A 17,704-nucleotide genomic window follows, 5' to 3' on the forward strand; every position below is an offset into this window, starting at 1 on the left:
TATAAATATATATATAAGACAGCATGAAAGGATGTTTGTTTTTGCTGAACTACATTTCGTAAAAACATTTTTTGTTTGCGTGCAAGATCATGACATAGATCTGCTGATTAATGATGTGTGTATGCTAAGATTCTATGCTAGATCTGTGCATATTCTCTCTCTCTATATATATGCATTATATATATAATGCACCGATACCAAGCACAGTACTCAGTACAAGTAGCGATACTTTCCCAGCTCCAGGACTAGACTAGAGAAAAATTGAAAAGTTAGGAGGCAGCTGTCATTTGTAAGGAGCACACGGAGCTCCTGGAATTTGTACATCTCTGTTTTATTGTATGAGTTTGTTTTTATAAATAAAGGGATTCACCAATACCAGTTTTACGAGTACTGGTACTTGCCCAAGTACTGATACATTTTTGTTTATTGTCATGTGACAGTTTTTCTAAAACAATATCGACCAATGATTTCAGGACAGTGGTGGAGCGCCAGGGCCAGGTCCCAGCTACAAACACTGCAACCCTAGTTCTCATGAAAATGCCAAGTATCGGCACTAGTACTCGAAAAGTATCACTCTCTCTATCTCTCTCTCTCCACACACACACAGAATGATAATAAAAACTTACCTATCTAATGCTACCTAACCTACCTAATGTCATTGCTATCCATGCCTTATTCCCATATACCATCTACTAGAGATGTTCTGATAAAACAGTCTAAATAGTATGTCTTTGAAGTGTGAAGGCAGCTCTAATCTATTGTTACACAGCTCGCTTTACCATTACATCCCCCATGGCATCTTAGGAAAATGTAACTGTATAAGTGTTGCAATTAACACATTTATTGGGGGCTAATTATTAGATTTCCTGACACCAACATGGTAGCATACGAATGGGTTTAGCTCCGCCCCTCACCCAATCACAGTACCAGTTATACCTTAAATTAAAACATGCCTCCCAAGACCACCATTATCGTAAAAAGTACTCCATGCGAAAGCCATGGGAGGGTCCCGTATCGGTGTCAGGAAAAGAAAAATTACTGATAGGCAAGTATACAATTTTCCGCACACTGTAGAATATGTGACATTTAGTAGGAGCTCTAGCATACAAACAAACACTATGACTGAAGACAAGTAATCCAGACAAGCCAATCTTGTCTTCCAGCCTCCAAGCCGCTTAGGGTAATTTTGGATGTAGCATCTACTGTAGAAGGTCTGAATTTTTAGGATGAGTAGAAGATTCCAGGGTCAGAGTCTACAAGAGAGAGAACCCTGGATGGATGGGCCACAGCCAAAATGATTGCCATCACCCTACCTGGATAATCGAGGGTCCTTTTTAGGAGCCTGAAACCAGTGGGACTGAAGGAAATATATAAGCATTAAAATATCCAATTCTCCTGCATTGGAAAGCTCACGCTTAACAAGGAGTGTCTGCACTCTGTGCTCTTAGGGATTACCATCATGTTGAGATCTGGATAACCCACTTGCTGCTGATCCACAGGAAACTGCTGGATAAGAAAATATTAATAGTCCAAGGTAGGGTTGCCACCTTTTCTTCAAGCGAAACCCGAACACTCTAGTAGCCCCTATCTTAATTTTGGTTGCTCCTGTCTGCCTGACATCTTGTGTCCGGGTTTCTGCTGCCATGAAACCCGGACAGAGCATTCAAAACCCGAACTGTCCGGGTGAATCCTGGACAGGTGGCAACCCTAGTCCAAGGCTTTGTGGCTTAGTGTCAGCCAGGAAATTCTGGGGAGTTCAGTGCTGAATTCATGATTGGCGGTACCTCCATCAGCAGTGAGCAGTCCCTTCCTCCCTTGTGACACTGAATCTACGGGGAAAAAAATCATCCTGTTGTTCAATGAATCAATACGGAGTCTCAATGGATCTGAAAGGCTCCCTGAACGCCAAGATGCTGGAGATTTCTTCCCCCATTGGACTGTCACTTGCCTTGGACTAAGAGGTTGTTGAAGTGATTAGTAAATGACAGTTGAAATAGGCTGGCGGCCTTAGCCAAAAACAAAGAATCTCATATTTGGAATCATCCTGATCCTCCAGCACAGGGATTATTTTTCTCTGTCGTCTGAAGAATCCTGTTGGAAGACCCTCAGCCTCCATTAAATCTAATTTCACTATCTGAATTGATTCTGTCAACTTGAGACAATAGGACGCCAATGAGTAGGATAGAGACAGCGGCCTACTTGGAAATTTTCTGAGTCTCTCTGAAAACGTCATCTATTGTGTTAGCAACGCTTGGCTTTCCCTGTTGGGGAACCCTGTTAAATGTGATCAGAGCCTAACTTAGGATGTCCCTGTGGACTGCCAGAGTATTAGCATGCTGAACTACCAGCAGGATGTCGCCGCAAATAGTGGAATACGTGAAGCCTTGTTCACTCAAGAAGGCAGTGACTGGATGTAATATTTAGAAAATTACCTAGAACTGTGGCGAGGCCAAAAGGCAGATAAACTGAAAGGGGAACTTTAGAATGGCAAGCAAGACATTCGAGAAAGGACTGGTGTACAGGAACGTGAATACACCTCTGCCAGGCACAACATCCCATAGCCTGTTCATGGCTTAAGTGATTGAATACAGAGATTCCATATGCAAGCTAAAAAAAAAAATAGGAGGATAAAAAGCTTGACATTTTTGGACTGGAAAGATTACGAGACACCATTTGGATATGTGTACATAGAACCTAGAGCCTTGCTTACACCAAGGAATTCTGATGGGAATTAAATTGACAGGAAGATGAGAATAAAAACTTGACAGTGTCCATCTTGAATTCTTAACAGGACCCATGGATCCTGAACAGGATATGCTCAAACCAGTGCAAGCTCCCACAACCTGGGACCTACTGGCCAATTTTGTACTAATATGTCCTTTGTGCTGTAGATGGCACTGTAGTGCAATGCTAGTCTCTGTGTGCATGCATATCTATGAAACAAAGGAAGTTCTTTTCCTTTCTGTTTTCTTCAAAATGCAATATTCATATATGCAACGTCATTCTAAGCAAGTAAAACTCAAATCAGCATTCCTCAAGATCTCAGTGCTTGATCTAAACCTAAAACCAACAAGAGGAACCCTCAAAAAGGACTTTTGTTTCTCTTACGAGGGAGTAATCTTGGTTTGTTAAAATGAAGAAAAGCTGATTGTGAATTCTTCCATCCCCTGAGACCTTAGGTATTGTTGTGTGTGGCGAGATCTGCACCAACACAAGGTAACTGCAGCCACGGATAAGCAACACAGCATATTCATAGAAGCTTTACTATAAAGTCACTTGCTGATTCATTTCATTCAGAAATTACCATGCCCCTGATACCTCATTGCCAGCCAAAAAATCTGCTTCTGTGTTCTTTGGCCAAGTATAGATTGTCCTGGCAAGTAAGAGCCATTACTGGCCCACGGGTGCTCCAGAAAAAAAAATATAAATTTTATTTTCTCATATAAAAGGTGTCCTGATGCCTAACCAGAAAATTGCAGAAACGTCACCAGCACACTAAATCCTTATAGGATCAAAGTTTGTAGATTTTTTTGCAAACTCATGTCAGTTACACAAGCGCTTTCGGGGCCACACATGGTCCCTTCATCAGGCATAGATCTTGCTGGCATAGCTATGCCTGATGAAGGGACCCTGCGTGGCCCCGAAAGCGCTTGTGTAACTGACATGAGTTTGCAATAAAATCTACGAACTTTGATCCTATAAGGATTTGGTGTGCTGGTGACGTTTCTGCAATTTTCTGTATTTGGCGGCGCCATCCGCATTCATTCCGAGCACCCCTCCCCGATCACTGGGTCATACCGGTAAAGAGTGCAACTGGCCTTTTCTTTTTTCCTGATGCCTAACCAGCTAGATGACTGTTGCATTGATCATGAGGAAAATTTAGAGCAACAAACCTCGTCTTGAATGGGTATATATTCCTTCCAACATATGGCCTTTAACTGCCCTGATTAGGTAATGACTAAAAGGCCCACGGTAAGGGAATCCTTGCCTGTGAATCATCACCCAAGATGTATGCTGGCAATAATCTGTAACTGACTGCCTTAGGGCTAGAGGGGAATTTGTGGTGGATGCAGCTGCTTGACTAGGCTAGTAATTGACAGTTCATAAAGTACATCACCTCTGTTTAAGACTTCAGACCTCCACCCTTCTACCTCTTTATTTACTGCTGGGAAAACTTGGCACAGCATCCTGCCAGATGATTGCAAGCCCAGCACTGCTCAAAAGATTGTACAATTCTTAATCCTAGTAGCAGGCTCTTGCATGTGTAGCGGCTTTATCACAGCTTGAATAGGGCCTTTCTTCCCAAAATGAGCCGCTTACTCTGTCCTTGGGGAGCAGTGTTAAGGTGCCCATACACTGCACGATTCTCGTACGAGAATCGCGGGAAATCCCGCGATCGTACGAGAATCGTGCAGTGTGAATGAAGGCGTGCGACCGTTTCTACTGTACGGTCGCACGTCTTTTGTCTAAGGAGCACGCTAGAAAACCAGCCGAAAATCTTACGATGGGATGTAATGGTAAAGCGAGCTGTGTAACAATAGATTAGCGCTGCCTTCAGACTTCAAAGACATACTATTTAGACTGTACTTATCCTAGAAGAGAACATTTAGGGCACACCCACATAGCATTATGCTAGAGGAACTGACATGGACACGAGCACACATGTATAGCAGTTTCTGTTTTCTTAGAATAAACAGCTGATATTTATTCCCATAATCAGGAATAATATATTTTGGGTGTTTCGGGGTGTTAACAACTCATTCATTATGTGTATTAGATATATTGTGAAATCAACGTTGTGCAAAAAATGCTTTGACTCAGAGCTATGTATTCTTGGCTCAAATTGGTCCTTATCAGCAGGATGTAAAACCGCACACTAAGAAAACAAGAAGAAACTAAGAGTAAAGCTGCCCATACACCTGCCGGATATCGTACGAGAATCGTGGGAAATCTCGCGATTGTACGATAATCGGCAGGTGTATGGAAGGCGTTCGACCGTTTCTACTGTACGGTCGCACGTCTTTTGTCTTACGAGCAGGCTCGAAAACCCGCTGAGAATCATACGATTGTCGGTGGGTTTGTGGCATGCTCGGGAGACAAATGCCGCACGTGCTCCAATGCTGAACTGCCCGTTCAGCATTGCAGTCATCGGAGGCCCGCTCCTTAAGGGGGCGGGCTTGCGATGATCGCAAGTACGATCTGCCTGTCCAAGATGGGCAGATCGTACGTTTTTTTAACCAGTTGACATCCGCGGTGTAAGCCGGCTTGCGTTCCAGTGCGTTCCCAAGGCCGAATGCACTGGAACGCGGACATTTTGGTGTGAACCTGCCCTTAGGCAATCATTGAAAACTCATCTCTTTAGGGAGGCCTATTCCACCTCGATATAACCATCCTTTCAGTTCTTCCATTAGATCATCCCAAACAGTTATTACGTTTTGTATCACTTGCCCCTCCTACTAGATTGCAAGCGCTCACGGGCAGGGCCCTCCCACCTTCCTGTATTAAAATTGTATTCTTAACTGTAATGTCTCCCTCAGTTTTGTAAAGCACTGCACAAACTGTTGGCACTACTGTATATAAATCCTTTATAATAATAATATATACCAAGATATGCCGCTAGGTGTCACTAAATACACAGCTAGAATATTTCCTAATGGCGATCCCACAGTTTATGTTTTGCTTTGCCACTTTAGTCAACTAAGTGCCCATTCACACCACATCCAGATCATCTCCAGACCAGACCAGATTGTTTCAGAACCCCTATGTATCCCTATGCTACTTTTGGCCTCTGTTCACACCAGCGCAGTCCGTTCCAGACCAGACCAGAAAAATACTGCTTGTCTTATTTTGTATGGTCTGGAATGCACTGGAAAGCATAGAAACGCATCAAAAAATGCATACAAATGCACTGGAACGCACCGGTAAGACCATTTTAAGCTAAAATAAAAACCTACCGAACGCGGCAAAATCGCGATAAAAATGCGGCAAAATGCAATGCACTGCGTTCCAGATCTGGTCCGGAAATGGTGTGAACCTGCCCTTGGGTCTGGACCATGACCAGACCTGAACAGTTTGTTCCTGGAACAAAAAAGCATCCCAATGTATCCCTATGGTATTTATGGGCTCTGTTCACACCAGCGCAGTCTGTTCCGGTCCAGACAATAAAAAATACTGCTTGTCTCATTTTCTCTGGTCCGGAACTCACAGGAACACATGTAAACGCATCAAAAACGCATCAAAAACGCATACAAACGCACTGGACTGCACCTGAAAGCCCATTTTACGCTAAAAAAACAAAACAGGGTTAAGTGCTTGTTTTGTGTAGTAGATATGTGTGGTTAGTTTCAGAAAGATTCGTTATTTGTACATATCCGAATCTCGGAATGACAGAAATCATGAGTGCAAATGAATCCGAATTTCCGATACCAAAAATTTGGGATGAATTTCGTATTAGCGGTAGTATGTACGAATTTCCGTTTTTGGAAGAATTTTTGTTGCAGCAAAGTGACATTAGACAAAAGAAAATAAATATATTTTTTTTTCAGTCAGCAGAAGGAAAAAAAAAAAAAAGCGTGAGGTTCCCCTCCCGATTCATACCAGACCCTTTAGGCCTGGTAGGAGTGTGAGGAGGGACCCCTCCAAGCTAAATATAAAAAAAAAAAGTGCATGGGATTCCCCACATAAGTCATACCAGGCCATTTAGGACTGGTAGGAGTTTTAAGGTGGAACCCCAGCCCCCAAAAATGAGAAAAAAAACTTGGGGTCCCTCCTAAAATTCCTACCAGACCCTTAATCCGAGCATAGGCCTGGCAGGGCGAGCAGGGCCGGCCTTAGGCCTTTAGGCGCCCTGTGCGAGAAAGCTTTACAGCGCCCCTCAGTGACCACACCCCTCCGTGGCCACACCCTTTAGTGGCCACACACTTCTCCGGCCTTCTTCCAAACTTTTCACCCATTTGTGAATAACCCTGTAAGAGTCATAGCTCATAGTGAATAGCTCGTTCCACCCATTTGACATTCTTACCTGTCATAGCACACAATAGCATTTGGGAGCTCCCGAATGCAATTCATCAGCTCCCAAATGTCATTCGGGTCTGTGAGCCGAGGTGTCACATGAATGGCATTCGTGAGTTCCCGAATGCTATTGTTTTCAATGACAGCTGAGAATGTTAAATGAGCGGCAAGTCTTTGTCGGGTTCGGACAGGTCATTGTGCGGCGGGACTTTTTTTATTTCGGCGGGCGTCGTGCATCGTGATTGACTTTGGATTACACTGATGGAGCCATTTTAATTTTTTTAAATGAAAGAATAGTCAAAAATGTACTTTGTTTTTTAAAGGATTTTTTTCTAAAAGTGTGACTTTTAACCCTTTAGTGAATGAGTAGAGGTACAAGTACCCCTCACCCATTCATTCATCGCCTGCAGACCCCCACAACCACTGGGTCAGGGTTGTGGGGGAGAGGCCCTTGTACCCACCCTCCCAATGCCGAGGGTACGTGGCCTAGTAAGGCGTAGGGAGGGGGGCACTCGATCGCCCCCCTAAAGGGTCTGGTATGAATCGGGACGGGAGCCTCACGTGCACTGCAATGCTCTGGAGCACACCACATCACACAGTACGCGGCACAACGGGATGCACTAACAAAAATGTTGTTTGTATTATTTTTTTGTACGTTGAGATGCATTGCAGCCCATTGATTATTAATGGGCTGCATAACGCAGTACTCATCAATGTACTACAAATGTATGCATTGTGGTGTATGACACTGCAGTGTGAACGCGCCCTTTAGTTTTCTACACATTTATTGAATTTTTATGATCGGGACAACAAAAGTGTATTTTTATAGGTTCAAGAGTATGTCCACCCAAAACTTTTTTAGAGGGGGGAGGGATAGAGGGATCCCCTTTTGGTTGGAAGGATCCCCTGTTGCATTTTATTGCTATCTAGGAATTCATTAGAGAAACTTCTTCCCTCTTCCTGTTCTGATGACAACGGTTTTGCCACACAGGAAGAGGAGGAAAATCTGCAACAGGGACAAAAACAGAAACACAAATCTGACAGGGGTTTCTAGCCCTTTCACACTGTATTAAAAATGTTTTGTCTGGCAATACTTTAAAATAAATGTTGTATGTTATTAACTTGTCATTTTTCCCTAGTCTTCTTTAGCCTAATCACCTTCACTTTTGCCTTTACCTATTTACAGCCTGCTGAAAAAAAGCCTGCTGTTTACAGAGCTCTATAACTCAACATGAAATATTCCTACTGATAAATGATTCACAGCGTTGGCTTGTGTCTTAGTCCTGTGTATTTCAAGGTTTGAAACACAAAAACCCCCCACAAGAGAGGCACCTACTGCTGTAATGTTTCCTAAGCTAGGCCATGGTGCTCTGGCAATTGTTTGCCATGTAGCAAATGTTTCTGAAGATTATCCACATAGATATAAAACAAGAACAGATATAATACAAATGAGTAAAATGTATGTAAAGCCAAATCTTTTGGATAGAGTAGGGAAGGATAATACCCAGTTTACTTTATGCTACCCATGTCCATTGGGGAGATTTCCTTTCACTTCCTGTGCTAGTGACACAACAGGAAGTAAGGGGAAATCTCTCTAAAGTGAGGTAAATTCCCCACTTAGACCGTTGTCACCAGAACAAGTGTCCCTCGAGGCAGATTTCTCCTCTCCTACTGTTCTAGTGGCAACTGTAAATTTTTGGATTTCTCATTACTTTTCAACCTTAAACAAAATTGACACTACACCATTGTAATTTTCCTTGAAGAGAAAAAAATGTGTAATAAAGTGCCACTATTCCGCTGGGGAAATAGATGATTCAAGCTTGAATGTTTTACTTCATATGAAAAGCAACGTTTATGTTCAGAGTGTTTCTCACCAGCTTTAAAGAATGTAATAAGTATCATTTGCTTTCAGGGCTGTCCCTCCCTTATAAATATAATACATTTAATGTACTTGAATCCTTTTTCTTCTTTTGTTTTCTGAACCGGAGTTGTGGATTAAATGTTCCCTTTCCAATATCCCAGATAGCAAGCAAGTGAGCTGCACGTTTGAAAATGACTTGCTAAACTATTGCAGACTTGCAAAGCTTCACCATTTTGTTGCACAATTACAGCAAGTCTGCATTGCAAGTATCCAGATCAACGTGCTTTGCAAAAGTGCTTCTACACTTGCAGAGCTCTCGCTAAGACCTGCTGGACTCTTGCTGTAGACTTGCCAAGCAGATTTGCTGCAAATTCAAAAAGTGTCAACTAGAACTTGTGTTACAAGTATTCTGCAAGTCTACAGCTTGCCAGGAATGTGTGCAGCAAGTTAAAAAGAATTACAATTTAACCCTACCACAAGTTTGTGTCAGGTTATCCTTGCTATCTGGGTATAAACATGCATGGACCCAGGGCAGTCATGGATGAGAAGAATCTGGCCTAAAGGTTGTGTGGAGCAGATGACACCTTTTGAGCTGAGTACTGGGAGGTCGATCTGCTAAATAAGTTTCGATCTTCCACGAGGTTCTGGTGGGTGCACCTTTCTCATGATATGCTAAAGAATCAAGTTTGCTAAGCCCTCATTCACACTAGAAAAGGCCGGCACGTACAGCTAAGTAAAAGCCTTTTCAAACACTAGAAAAGGCCGGCACGTCCAGCTCCGTGCTGTGTTCACGGCCGTATCGGGCAGCTCCCGGGAAGGCTCGTGTTTCCTGGCTCGGACGTAGACAGGATCCATCCTGTCAGCGTACGAGTACAGACACCCATACGGACCTGCACTTGGGGGGGAGCGTAGGGCGGCGTACGGCCGCGTACTCCCATAGAGAAGGACGGGGGCTGCGTACTAATCACACGCAGCACCTGTCCTTCCCGGGAGCTGCCCGATATGGCCGTGAACACAGCACGGAGCTGTACATGCCGGACGTTTCTAGTGTTTGAAAAGGCTTTTACTTAGCTGGATCAAGTACTGGGTAATATTCATATTGTTCCATTATTTTATAGTGCGCAATTTGAAAACATTAAAACAATACAAAATACAACATTTTGGCTGGAGTTGGACTTTCTCGTTGGTTTTGCTTATTTGTACCTCATCCGTAGGCATTTCCAATATTTTGATAGCATCCATCTTATATAGCTGGAGTACATTTTTTAACATTTGCCCATATTCACACAGAGAAAAAAAAATTCTAGAATTTTTTTTCCTCTCATTTCCAAGAATGCCGATTAAGAATTGCTGTCCTCAGCTAATTATAATGAAGGTTTCTTATAGAGAGTTGCCCTTGACATCTTGAAAGACAAACAAGGAAACAAATACAAAATGTGTTGAGCCCAATTTTCTCCTGACTCATTTTATTATAAGAAGACAAAACAGGAGCTGAAGCCAAAAGCCAAGTCTAAGGATGCAAGTATCAATATGATACCAAGGTGGAAGAAAAACATTAGCGAAGGAGCCTTTTAAGAAATACCAATAAGAGGGTAGTACATAAAAAACACAAAATATCTTCTTTTAGTTGAATTTGCCATACAAATGGTTACCTTCAGATTTCAGATCAAAATATTCCTTACAATTTACAAGGGCATAGTCATACAGTTTGTGTTCACAATCTAAACAAATATGTCATAAAACCAACAAATTCTTCCATAGGAGGGTCAAACTGGAATATATAACACATTATATGGCCAAAATATTTGTGGAAACATGGCTATCACACCTACTATATTGCCCAAAGTATGTGGAACACACTGAAAATGTTTCCATTTCAGAGTAGGAGAACTATGGGGTTAGGGCTTTTCCCCATAGTTCTCCAAAGGGTAACGGAAGGACACAAACTAGCATCTTCCCGTCACCCAAAGCTCAGTATACTGCGAGCTACAGCTGGCGGTATACTGAGATGCCGCAGCCGGAACGGATCCCGACAATTATGTCTGGATACACCCAGCTGCGTGAGTGACAGCTGGCTCTGCCTATCTAGAGGCAGAGCCAGCTGTACCCGCCCCCTCCCCCGTCCGTTCAGCCAGTCAGCGCCGGAGGATCGGACAGGGGAGGGGGGAATCCAGTCCCTCCCCTGTCACAGCTCTCTGCCGGCACAGGATCGAGAAGTGAGCGAGCACCGGTATGTGTTCACTCACTTCCCGATCTACTGAGCCGACCTGTGATAGTTTCATTGTCACAGGTCGGCTCAGATTATGAGGCTGAGTGAAAATCACTCACCTCCTAATTCTCCTTTAATGCCCCCCTCTACAAAGACATTTTAGGCATTTATGCTTATCTCAGCTTGTGGCAACAGTTTGGAGGAGGCCCTGCTTTTTCTGTTCCAGGATGACTGTGCCCTGTGTACAAAGCCAGCTACAAGACATGGTTTGATGAGTTTGGTGTGAAGGAACTCAAGTGGCCTGCACAGAGCCCTGACTTTCACCCAGCTGAACATCTTTGAGATGAACTGGAATGCTGATTGAGATCCAGGCCTGCTCTTCCATCATTAGTACCTGACCTCACAAATGCTCTTTTGGCTGAAAGGGCACAAATTCCCATGGCTGCAGAGGGAAGGCCAACTCCATATTAATGCCCATGGTTTTGAAAAGGGATGTCCAACAAGTTTATATAGGTGTTATGGTCAGGTTCCACAAACTTTTGGCAATATAGTGTAGCTCCAAATATCCTGATTTAAGTTCTGGAAGGTCTCACATGTCATTCCCAAAGAGGAAACTCTTCTCCCTAGACAGAAAAGAACTCAAGACTAAAGCAGACCACTCATCTGATCAAACGTTTGCTAATCAGGAGGATGACCTCTACCACAGAAGCAGCTACAACTACCCCTACGTTGCTACGGAAGGCATATGCTTCTTTACTAATGTATTATCTTTGAAAAGTGAGAAAACACTGTATCAGTCTTTTGTTCCAAAACCTTCAAAGATGTTGGATTCATATCTTTCAATATTTGATCTTACCAGCACGGCAGCACGAGATGAAGATGTGATCACAGGAGTCACAACTATCAAGACAACACTGTTGACTGAGATAACATTTATCTTTTTAAAAACCCACCTGGGCATTCTTCTCAGGAATCTGAACTGCAAGAAAAAACATTTCTTAAAAGAGTTACATGAAATGATAAAAGAATGTTTGCATTGTTTCTAATGTTTGCAATGTTTCTATTGATATCATTGTCTACAGAGGATCCCCCTTCACCAAGGTGAAAGTGATGCCTGACCCGATGTTCTTTACAATTATTGTGACCAGTTTTCACTGATATCAAAAAAATTTTATTTGCCCTAGCCTAGACCATAGATAGCTATTTGAAGGAAGTAAAAATCTGTAATTGGAGATAACATTTTTTATCTGGGTAGTGATAGATAATGCAGCAGTGCAGAATTTAATGCCGAATATTGTAATTACGCAACTACCTGATTGTTGATTTTAAAGTCGCATAAGTGACCCAAACAGCACCCCCATTTGACAGGAACAAGATATGATTCCAAAACTGCCAGGACCATATTGTGACTATATTAATTAAGGCAAAGTTCATGCTGTCAGAAATGATTGCCCTGTAGGAAAAAGATAGCTTTAGCAAGGACAAAATGAGTTATTCATACAATCCTTTTCATTATTTCGTATTGTTCAAGGGGAACTAATTAGAGCTTCCAAACAGAAGGCTCAAGGATATACACTGATAGATCTGCTCTAATAACCTTTTGTACTGGTGTAGAAGGACCTGTACAGTAAGTAAGGAGCTACTGTTCAAATGTAGCACATTTGTGCAGCTTTTGTCTTTGGAGGAAAGAAGAGCACAGAGAAAGAAAGAGAGCTTAGCAGGAAAGAAACTGCTCACCATTTTAGTATTATTTTTAGTATTCAGGATGACACTATAATGACACACAGACATCCAAACACTTTGAGCATGTTTTCTTTTACTAATGTATTGTTGCAAAGTACAGATGCAAGATGCAAGATAGATGGTACTCTATTAACCACTTGAAGACCAGGTTGTTAAACCCCCTTAGGCCTCATTCACACAGGGTAGAGTGGGGCCGTGCGCTCACCCGAGCTGCAGGTGTCCGTACTCAGACGGATCCTGTGTGCATCCCGCACCCGCACCTGCACGGATGTTCAGCTCGGGTGAGCGTACAACAATGTACGGCTGCATACTCCCATAGGGAAGAACAGGCTGCTGCTTACAATCACACGCAGCACCTGTCCTTCCCGGGAAGGGCCCAATACGGCCGTGCACGCCACACGGATCTGTACGGCCCCACTCTACCCTTACTGTCCAGGCCATTTTTCAGTTTTCAGCCACTTGGTACTTTGATATTTATTCAGTCATGTAACACCGTACTTAAAATCATTTTATATATTTTGTTTGGGGACAGATAGAGCTTTCTTTTGGCGGTATTTAATCACCACTGGGATTTTTAATTTTTTACTATATAAAGAAAAAAGTACGTTTTTGAGAAAAATTTACATTGTGTTATAAAACATTTATTATTAGCCATCTTTTTGTTAAAAAAACTGAAAGATGGGGTCACGTTGGGTAAATAAGTGAAACAAATGGCAAACGCACTCATCAATTCATAGCTAGCTTTAACTACTTGATGACCAGGTGTTTACACCCCCTTCCTGGCCAGGAAATTGTTCGGTATTCAGCGCTGCGGTACTTTGACTGACGTTTATTCCGTCATGCAACGTTTTCCTGAAATTCATTTTATACTATTTTGTGGGGATGGATAGAGCTTTCTTTTAGTGGTATTTAATCACCACTGGGGGTGTTATTTTTTACTATATTAAGGAAAAATTACTGAAAATTTTTTTTCAATGTTTTTTTTTACATTATGTTATAATACAATTGTTATTACCCTAAACATCTCAAGCCTTAAAAATGCACGCACCCGCGAAATCGCAAAAAACTACCATACCCAAAATTGACCATAGGCGACGCTTTAAAAGCTTTTACCGCTCATCAGTTTAGTGTTATCAGTGATTAATGGCCCTAGAATTATTGCTCTCACTGCGACGTTCGCGGCGATATGTAATATGTGCGACATAATGGGCACAATCGTCGTTTTCACACGTATGCGCACCTGATGCATGTTTGCGCGTGTGTATGTATCGGCGGGGACTTTAAAAACATTTTTGTGTTTTTTAAATTTTTTTTTTTTGCAACTTTAATTTTTTCCCCTATTTTCTTTTTCACTTAACTTTATTGAGACCCCTAATGTCACCTAGGACCCCTCCAAAGAAGCTGATGAAGCAGAGATCTGCTTCATCAGCTTCTCTCCAGCTTCTGAAGCTGGAGAGTGACACGAGAATGTGGAAGTGATGTAATTCCACATTCTGACACCAGAGGGAAATCGTGTACCGATCTCTACAGCCGGCGGATCGCTTGTATTTAAATTTTGGCACTTTCCTGCTCGCGCGCCGAGTGGGCGGGGCTAGCAGGCCATCTTTAGACGGCCTGTTACATCCAGGAAGCTGGGGAGGCGGTTAAGCAAGGTGCACATGGAAGTACAAAAATTTCCCAGCACACTTACCAGCCAGCCTGCAAAAAAAATACACTGTTTAACTACAAGGGTTAAAAACAGTGGTTTTAGTTGCACAGGTCTTTGTGGAAGCCAGACTGCCTCATCAAGGCTCCTCTGTGTAGTGTGGTCCTAACTCTAACCCACGAGAGCCTCCATCTTGGAGCATACATAGCAAAGGATGAATTGGGAGCAGGTTTGCCAGGAGGTAGCCCAACCTTTCTTAAAGGGACAGGGACACACCAGAAGCCTTGCACATCACAATGGCAAGTGTCCCCACATCAAATCCAACAAGGGAAACAAATGGCAAACACACTTATCAATGCATAACTAGCCTTAAGCAAGGAGGTGCGCATGGAAGGGCTTTACAAAGTACAAAAACAACATTTTCCCAGCACACTCACCAGCCTGCCTGCAAAAAAATACACTGAGTGTACAAAGGCTAATGGTGACCATAGATATGAGATGGTGGTTTAACACTGGGACCATTTTCAATCCAACTGGTATATAATCTTATGTCTATAAGCAGCTTTAGAAACTCAAAGCTTACTGACCTTGGCCAAAAAAGCAATTGGATATGGTTAACCATACACTTGTAGATTTATCTCATTCAGGCCCACAGGCTGAATGAGATAAATCACTGAATTCAACCATCAATGCTACACAGTGAATACATTGAATTCAGACAGCTGGCATGCACAGCTGTCTCAAAATCCAATAGGATGCAGTTGCTGTTCGACTGACAATTTTCCACGCGGCTTCTTCAACGTTTTGTGTTCACAGAGCCACCCATGGCTCCAATTTTCACTTCTTTAGTAGGAATCATTTAAAAGATGAGTGATATATGGCTACCTTAAAAAGGCACTGAGGTCAGAGGCAGCCAGGCATGTTTTCAGGTCCGCAAGGCATCCATGTTATTGCTTCCAGGACAGGATTCCTGAGTATTCCCGTTTATGTCTAAAGCTGGGTTGGACCTGCTAACAAAATCCATAGCCAGTGTAGAAGGTAATATTGTATTTGATAATCAGGAAAATGGAATGAGAGGTAGTCAGGAAGGTGTGGATTAGGTTCTGAGTGCTAAAGCAAACGGTGTAATTTCCCTCTTCTGTGGGGGTCTCTGTCTCCATCTCACGCCACGTATTTATTTTTTCCTTGCACATTTTACAATACAAAGCGTTATTCTGCACGGAGCTGCCTCCTAGAATGACAAGTATGCGGTCTAAAAGAGGATTGTGTGGGACCCAAACTAAAGGTGAATGACCGGAAAAGACCTCTGTTGGAAGTGGAGCCATAATGAATACAGTTACAATGAACTCTGAACTGGGTGCTCTTTTAACTCTACAGTGAAGTACAGTTTAATTAGTAATGGCAGGAAATCATACATTCTTATAATGTTCTGTGCCAGCATTATACACAAGAGATTAAAACTGTAACACATTAACATAAAAGATGTTACTGAAAGGGAAGTCATCTGGGTGCCAAGATTGGATAATCATCTTAAAGGCATGTTTCTGATTGTACCAGCAGTGCCTGCAAAAGTTCAGCCAGTTCTGAAATAAATTGTTAAAGAACAAAATGTCAAAAGTCTGAACTCGGTCTGCAAATGCTACAGAGCTCTCCTAGGCTTTAAACACTCAGACTGTCTTCATTCAAAAGATTCATTAACCTGTGCTCTTGAGGAAGTTGTAAGACGAAACTAGTAGGGCAGCCCTTACCTACGACCTCACGCTGCACGTTGACCGCTGGCACTCTGCTGAGAAGGCAAGTATTTGCTGTACTGGCAGGATTGCTGCACTTACAATGCTGATTTAAGCTAAAGTGACATTAAAGGCTCCAATACACACACCCCCCACCCCCTCCATGCAGCTGAAAGTACTTACCTCGTTTGCAACAGTCCCTCCAGCGCTGGTGCCGCTCTCTGATGCAGCACAGACTCCTATGTCTTCCAGTGTCCCACAGAGTCTGTCCTGTGTGCACGCTCCCGCGATTTGCCTGTACCATACAGATTGTCTTCTCTTTGGAGTCTGAATCCCTCTTAAAAGTCTCGGGTTCTGTGTCGCTTTCTGCTAAACTATATGAGTTATTTGCATTTAATGAAAGCTGTGTCTACCACCTCAGTTGTATGGAAAGCCTTAAGGCCTTCAACAGAAGCAATCTCTCTCTCTCCTCTGCAATGAAAAAGGTGTTAAAGGAGAACTATGAGGTGAGTGCTTTTCACTCACGTCATAGTTCTAGCCGACCTGTGACAATGAGACTGTCACAGGTCGGCTCAGTAGATCGGAAGGTGAGCGAACACATACCGGTGTTCGCTCACTTCTCGATCCTGTCACGGCTCTCTGCCGTGACAGGGGAGGGACTAGATTCCCCCCCTCCCCGCTCCGATCCTCCATCACTGACTGGCGGAACGGACAGGGGAGGGGGCGTGTAGAGGCAGAGCCAGCTGTCACCCACGCAGCTGGGCGGATCCAGACATAATTGTCGGGATCCGCTCCGGCTGCGACGTCTCAGTATACCGCGAGCTGTAGCTCGCGGTATACTGAGCTTAGGGTCACGGGAGGACGCTAGTTTGTGTCCTCCCGTTAAACGTAGGAGAACTATGGGGAAAAGCCCTAACCCCATAGTTCTCCTTTAAGGTAAAAACTTAGAGCCACACCTCAGCGGGCAATCTATAGATTTATATAGGGCAATCTATAGAGCAAGCACACAGTGTGACTCTCTCTCTCTGTTACAAGCCTATCGATCTTTTTAAATAGGGGGCCTAGGAAGAATCATTCTGTTCCTGCACCAGCAGTTCTGTGAGATTGGGAACAAGGCCCAGACAATTTTGGCAAGGATAGTTAGAGACAATAAGGCTACAAAACCAATTCCTTGTAAGAATGATACATGTGGTTCTATGGCCCCCATTTCTTTAATGATAGCTCAGATACTGACAGAATACTGTGTAGAGCATTATAGCTTACCCCACGAGATTTCTTATTTTCTGATCTTATCTGGTTAGCTCAGGTATGAGTTTTCTAAACAGTGGGCTTGAAAAAGAAATGTTTTTTTGAGATTTTTAAAGTGCTACCCACCACAAAAAACACCAAGAAATATCCCAGGTTACTATTACTCTGCAACCTTTTTTCATGTATTTATTGCCCTCCCATTTAACCCTATTACCACAGTATCTGGGTAACTGCAGACCACAAATTGGAATATACCT

Source organism: Nanorana parkeri, unplaced genomic scaffold (assembly GCF_000935625.1).
Source record: "Nanorana parkeri isolate BGI_ZX_2015 unplaced genomic scaffold, ASM93562v1 scaffold181, whole genome shotgun sequence".
NCBI lineage: Eukaryota > Metazoa > Chordata > Amphibia > Anura > Dicroglossidae > Nanorana > Nanorana parkeri.